General features: G+C 33.9%; 1 long non-coding RNA gene across 5 annotated transcripts; it reads right to left on the reverse strand.

Moving 5' to 3' along the window:
- Positions 1-2,335: 2,335 nt before the first annotated feature.
- Positions 2,336-4,605, reverse strand: LOC137822646 (uncharacterized). Of its 5 annotated transcripts, none has more exons than XR_011082952.2 (5): positions 4,333-4,605; positions 4,058-4,200; positions 3,794-3,911; positions 3,404-3,498; positions 2,336-2,511 (listed from the first exon to the last, which is right to left on the reverse strand). It is a non-coding gene; the product is annotated as an uncharacterized LOC137822646 (long non-coding RNA). The 5 variants fall into 5 exon arrangements; XR_016515847.1 differs by having other exon boundaries at positions 3,404-3,487; positions 4,058-4,246; positions 4,333-4,472; XR_016515846.1 differs by lacking the exons at positions 2,336-2,511; positions 3,404-3,498 and having other exon boundaries at positions 3,583-3,911; positions 4,058-4,246; positions 4,333-4,550.
- Positions 4,606-6,663: the final 2,058 nt, after the last annotated feature.

The following is a 6,663-nucleotide window of genomic DNA, read 5'->3' on the forward strand; positions in this document are numbered from 1 at the left end:
ACATTGGCCCAGGCCTAATTCGCCCGGCCCAGACGACTCGACATCGGCTTGGGCCTGAACAACTCAACATTGGCCTGGGCCCGCTCAGCTCGACATTGGCACAGGCCTAGTTGGCCCGACCCGGACAAATTGACATCGGCTCAGGCCCGAATGACTTGACATCGGCCCTTGCCCGGACGACTCGACATCGAACTGGGCCCGCTGAATTCCACATCGACCCAGGCTCGCTCGTCTCGACATTTGCCCAAGCTCGTTCGACTTGACATCGACTCGAACCTGCTTGGCTCGACATTTGCCCAAGCTCGTCCAGGTCCGCTCGACTCGATAGACTCAACTCAACATGGGCTTGGACCGGCTCGACTAGACATTGGTCTGGGCCAACTTGGCTTAATATCGACCCCGACCGACTCGGGTCGACTCAATATCGGCCACTCAGCTCGGCTTGGCCCAGGGTTGACTCGACTTGACTCATCTCGTCGTGGACTTGGGCCGACTTTGCTCAACTTGGGCCTGGATTGTCTTGGTTCAACCTGGATCAGGCCAAGTCAAAATCCAACCCAAAATGCAATTTGGATAATCCAAAAATGTATCTAATCTATATGTAATCCATATCAAAAAATATGAATTTGGATTTGAGATAAATCCATTTAAATGGATTAAAACTAATATGGATTGGGTTCTGTAATTTGGATTTTTTTCCCATCCTTACCAAACCATGTTGATGCAAGTCGACCCAAGACCATGTCGAGTTGAGTCAAATGAGGCCCATCTCAAGCTTAGACGGGTCATGCCCATGTCAAGTCGAGTGATCTCGGATCCATGTCGAACTGAGTCACACTGGATCAAGGTTGAGTCAATACCGAGCCCATGTAGATCAAAGTTGACTCATACCAAGGTCGAGCCCAGTAGGCCAAAGTCCATGTCGAGCTAAGTCGACTAGGATTCAAATCGAGATGGAATTAATCTAATTGATAAAATGAATTTAATGTAGATTTAATCTATTTTAAATATATTTGAAAAAAACCAAATTAGTTTGATCCAGTTAAAATAGATATGAATTTTAAATCTAATCCATTTTATTGGATCTAGATTGGATTTTTAAAAATGAAATTTATGACCACCCCTAAAAATATAGTTTAATTATTAAAAATTAAACAATCCTTAGCTGAGACTATTCTCATTACTATGCCTAATCTTAAGATCTACCACTGCCAAATGGGCAAAGGGCAAGTAGTTCTCATTCCCCAACCCAAAAATAAGATAATTTACATTTTTTTACAATATTAAGATTAAAACTATGCATATTACCCAAATTTCTAACCACTGGACCGACTCTAATAGTTTTCTCTATTCTATAAATATAAATTACGAGCTTTAAAACAACACACACAGAAAATAATAATAATAATAATAATATAATAATAGAGCAGAACTAATCGCAGAAACGTCGAAGCTTTCTGCAGCAAATCCCATCAAAATATATCTTAAGAAAATATAAGCAGCCATCAATAGAGCTCCAGAATAGGCTACTATGTCCTCGTTGCTGGAAACTTTAACTTGAGGAAAAGTAAAAGGTAGATTTAGCTGCAAGATAAAGTCCAAGTATTGGGGAATAGCTAATAGAACTTTTGAACCCTTATGGTCGAAGCATTTGCTTCAAAACTTGAAGCTTTGTAAGATATACCCAATGGCCCTTGTTATATAACCAATCAACTAATAGAAGACTAAACATATAGAAGTTTCGTGGGGCTCTAAGGAACAACCTATTAGTTCTTACTATCCTAGAATAGTTTCTGTATGTAACAAGTTGGATGCAGAATACTTGTATGCCCCAAGTCGCTTTAATTACAGTCACTAGCCTGCCCCAGTTTGTGACTTCTTTGGATGTTGCTTAAAATTGCAATCTCAAGAGTTGGTTTAGTCTCACATTTACTAGTAATATTGTCAAATTAAAATATATAAGTAGAAAACAGTCCCCGCTTTAAAAGATAGCTGTGTATTTGACTTAGACTTAAACTCAAATATTAAGATAACATCAGATACTATGTTGGGTCACTTGTATATCTACCATGTTCTAGGTTGGAAGTCCTAGGCATAAAGGACTGTGTTAGAAAATCATCTTAGTTGTGATCACCCCTAGCCCACTCAAGTTCCGGTCTCTTTGGGGTTGCCTTGCAATCTTAAGGGTGGTGGTTTAGTCTACACAATAATTTTTTAGATTAATGTCTCTCAACACAATTTTCAAAGATATAATTCAACTTTACCATCATTCTTTAGTTCTGCTAATGTCAATTGAGATCCTAAAATGCAAACTGTAACAAGATAATAGCCATCCTGATTCCACTGTTTGTTTATTTAATTAATTTTTAAAGTTGACATGTTCCATATATTTAAGAAATAAATCAAGCCAACAATTAGACAAGGTGAGGATAAATATATCTTAGGGTTGTACCTTCAAGTCTGGTAATTCAATCAGACAAGCACACTCCACAACATCAACCCCAACACGTTCTGCAATAAAGGGAGTAACAAACAGAACAACTAAGAATGTATTGAAATGCTTATGTTAAGCATTAAACAGTATAAAATACACTTCCAAGTTAAACAGTCACTTCACTTGAAAACACCATCTTTAAAAGGATGGTATTAGGTTCATTACCCAGAAACAAGCTTTTCTCTTCTCATTAAAAGCACATCATACATGCATTATTTGTCTGAATGTATAAATAAACAGAAAGAAGAAAACCATGAATGCTGAAACACTGATAGGATGATCTCTTCTGTGGTTCAATGGGTCCGAAGAAAGGAAAGTTAAATGCACAAAAAGGAAGTACTTAAATTCCACAACAAATTTTACATAGAAATGCCCCTTAGATTGAGATGCCTATAAGAACATAAAATGTGTATGGGTGTAATGCAGACAAAATTAAAATGTTGGATTAATATCCTTCTATATTTTTCTTAACAAATTATGTAATAGGACCCTTCCAGAGAGGGTATAACTCAAGTAAACCAAAAAACTCAGAAAGACAAAGTGTAAAATAAAACAAAGAGCAACAGAATAAAGCATACTGGTTTACTTCAGGAGAGAGGAAGAGAGAACACCAAATACTGTCATGCATTCTATTTCACAAGCAATAAGGGAAAACATCTTAATGAACTTCATCTATTATTTTGTGCAAATAAACCAAAAAAGAAGTATCAAAGATATAATCATGTATCCCAGTGCCTAAGGCTCCTCACTTTACGAAGGAATAATTATACACAGCCTTTCCGTTGCATATTCAAAGAAGCTATTTCCTTATTCGAGCCCATGATGAACTGGTCACCAAGGCATAACTTCACCGTTATGCCAAAGCTCATCCTTGTACCAGGTAATATACTATTAAACAGAAATTCTTACCAGTGATCTTGTCAGTTCTTCATTTTCATGATAGTATATGGCACATATATCCAATAACTTTGGCAATTCAAGCAACTTTTTCTCCTGCAAAAGAACTACAGGCAAAATTAGTGAACAACGGTGAATCACAACAAAAAAAGACAAAATATGAGGTAATATTACTCGACAAGAATCCACAATGGAAATAATTTTCCAAACACTTCCTATTTCTTGTATACAAATAACATTTCTAAAACAGCACAAAATCATTGTTCCAATGCGAGTTCAATCTCTGCCTGGGCCAAGACTTACAAATGCACACAGTATGTATGTGCGCTGTCTTAACAAAGGAATTAGTAATAAAAAACATGTAGTGGTCACTCAAACAAAAACGTCTATATTGTCCACAACCTAAAAAAAGTCAAATGATTTTCGCTAGGATGCAAATACAGGTAACTTCCGGCTGATGATGTCGACTGTTACGTTTGAGTGGAGGAGGAAGGGGTTTTATTTTGTTCTTCAGCCATATCTGTAAGGAAAAACAATAAGGAAAAAGAAAATTCAGAAAAGCGAGAATCGGAAACTGATTGAGAAAGAAAATGAAAAAGAACAAGAGATTGAAACAAGAAAATCAGAGTTACGCAACAGAGCTCTTCAATTGAAGAGCTATGATACCATAACACGATTAGTGCAAATCTGAGATGAAGATGCGCCTTGCGGGAGATGGTTGAAGGAGTTCCAATCTGTGAAAAAGAGCCCCTGCGTAGAAGACAAAAGCGCTTGTGCTTTGGATCAAAAAGGGGGCTGCAACATCAACGCTGTAAACAAACCAGTATGAACACGAAAGGGTCTTTATTCGAAGAACTGCAATGCACACACATTACAAAAAATCACAGATAAAAAAAACAGAGTCCAAAACAGAGCATCACTCCAACTCATGAGAAACTTACATGCGATACAATACCATGAAAAACGCGGCGACACAAATCGCGCTCCCCAACAATAACACCTGCAACAATCCCTTTCACCCCGCGATGAGGGAAATCATACCACAAGTCTAATCTAAAATGGGAATTAGTTGAAAAGAACAGGTTAATTATGAGAAAAATCTTAAAAAAAATAAGAAAGAAACAAGAAGAAACTTGTTTAAAAGATCGGATCTTCTTTCATCTATTATAGTTCAGCGAAAATATAAAGAGAATAATTTTGATAATCTTTTGGGCAAATTTTAACTTAATTATATTTTATATATATATTTGATTTGAGAGGCTTACAGTTACCAATCATAATTTAATATCAAGAAAAGTTAAGTGTAAAATATCAAATGAACTTAAGAGGAAGTAAATATAAGTTAATTTGTAAAAGTGCATTCACACAATAGTAAGGGGTATTAATTAATTTTGCAGATAAGATTATGGGAGCAGTGTTTTTAAGTATTCATGTCCTGCCATGAAAAATAATAAATAAAATAGGGTTAAATAAGTTTTTAATCTTTCAATTAGGAATGCTATTTCTTTTTGGCATAATAATTTTTTAAAAATATATTGAGTTTATTACAAAACCAACTTAAAGATAATATATATATATATATATATATATATATATTAATTTCATATTAATTTTTTTAACTAATATAAAATCTTTAATAAAAAATTTCGTATGATAAGATTATATATTTGTTAATATCTAATAACAACATGATAACATAATAAGTTTGTTTTAAAAAATTATTTTTTAAAGTATAATTTTTTTAATAATATTTTAAAATATAGATTTTATGTCTAACTTTAATCTTACTCGATTAGTAAAGTAGTAAGTAAAGTGAGTTTCACTTATATATAAAAATCTTATTTTTAGTTAATACAAATCTCCACCAACATTCAATAATTAAAATTTAATTTATGAATATTTATGATTTAAATTATAAAATCAATACATATTTTCATTATTTAAATAATAACATTAAAAAAATTAACCTCTTAAATTAGTTTTTATTTTAAATTTAGAAAATGTCAAAAGGTATATAGGAAGATTAAGACTAAAAATATTTTTTATTTATTTATAGAGACTAATGCATTAAAATTAGAAGTGAAAAATAAATTCTAAATTTCAGAAAATGGATAAGCAGTAATTATAAAAAAAAAATTAAGGAATTAATTTTTAATGATTAAGATTACTGAATGAAAAATAGTAAATCTTTTAAAGTTTTTAACACTAGACTGGGCCGGGTTGTAATACATACACAGAGGAGGCTATGGCTTCTTCTTCCTGCACCCCTATGTTTTACTTCCTACACTCCCACAATTTTTTGAATCCCGAAACTGTCCTTGACCTTTTATTAGAAAAAGGGCACCGTGGTTACTGGAAATCGGGATTGGAAGTGTGCTACGGATTCATCATTCTAGAACTGAATTATTTTTTTTTAATGAGGGGGTGTTATGGAAACAATTTTTGCATAAATTATTGATTTCCGGATTGCTGAATCCGGAAGCCTAATTCTGTTACGGATTGGTGGATCTTGAATTCTTTTTTTTTGAATTATGGATTTCTGAATCCATAATGCATATTTCTTTACGGATTGGTGTATCCATAATGTTTTTTTTGAATGATAGATTTTTGAATGTGAAATGCATATTTTGAATTACGGATTGATGGATCCGAAATTTTACTGGAAATGTCAATCCAAAATTTTTTCAGATTATCCAGAAGGCAAAAAAATAAATACAGTTCAAGTGCATTTTAGGGTTTTTAAAAAAATAATAGAGACAGTTTGGTCTTTGCATAATATTGTGGGGATGCAGAAAGAAAAATGTAGGGGTGCAGGAAGAAACTGCCCAAGGCTATTTTTTTCTGCCCTTCCATAACTTATCTTGGGTTGTTTCTTCCTGCACCTCCATAAATTTTAATATTTCCAAAAACACTTTTATGTAATATTCCGAATTATATAATCTGTAAGTGTTTTTTCAAATTCGTAGTTAGCTTCCAAATTACATAATCTAGAAGCTTTTTTTTCATATGCTTGATTAGCTTCCGGATTATGTAATCCGAAAGTCTTTTTTAACTTCCAGATTACATAATTTGGAAGTCTTTTTTCAAATACGTGTCCGGATTACATAATCTGGAAGCTACCCTATGGGGGTGACACAAGAAGAATAAAAATGTATTTTCACATTGTGTATGGGGTGACACAGGAAGAATAAAAAGGTATTTTCACATTGTGTATGGGATGACAAAAGAACCTATTGAGGTGCAGGAAGAAACAATCCTTATCTTGGCACCCC

This window comes from Phaseolus vulgaris, chromosome 9 (genome assembly GCF_051622355.1).
Source record: "Phaseolus vulgaris cultivar YP4 chromosome 9, ASM5162235v1, whole genome shotgun sequence".
In the NCBI taxonomy this organism is placed as follows: Eukaryota; Viridiplantae; Streptophyta; class Magnoliopsida; order Fabales; family Fabaceae; genus Phaseolus; species Phaseolus vulgaris.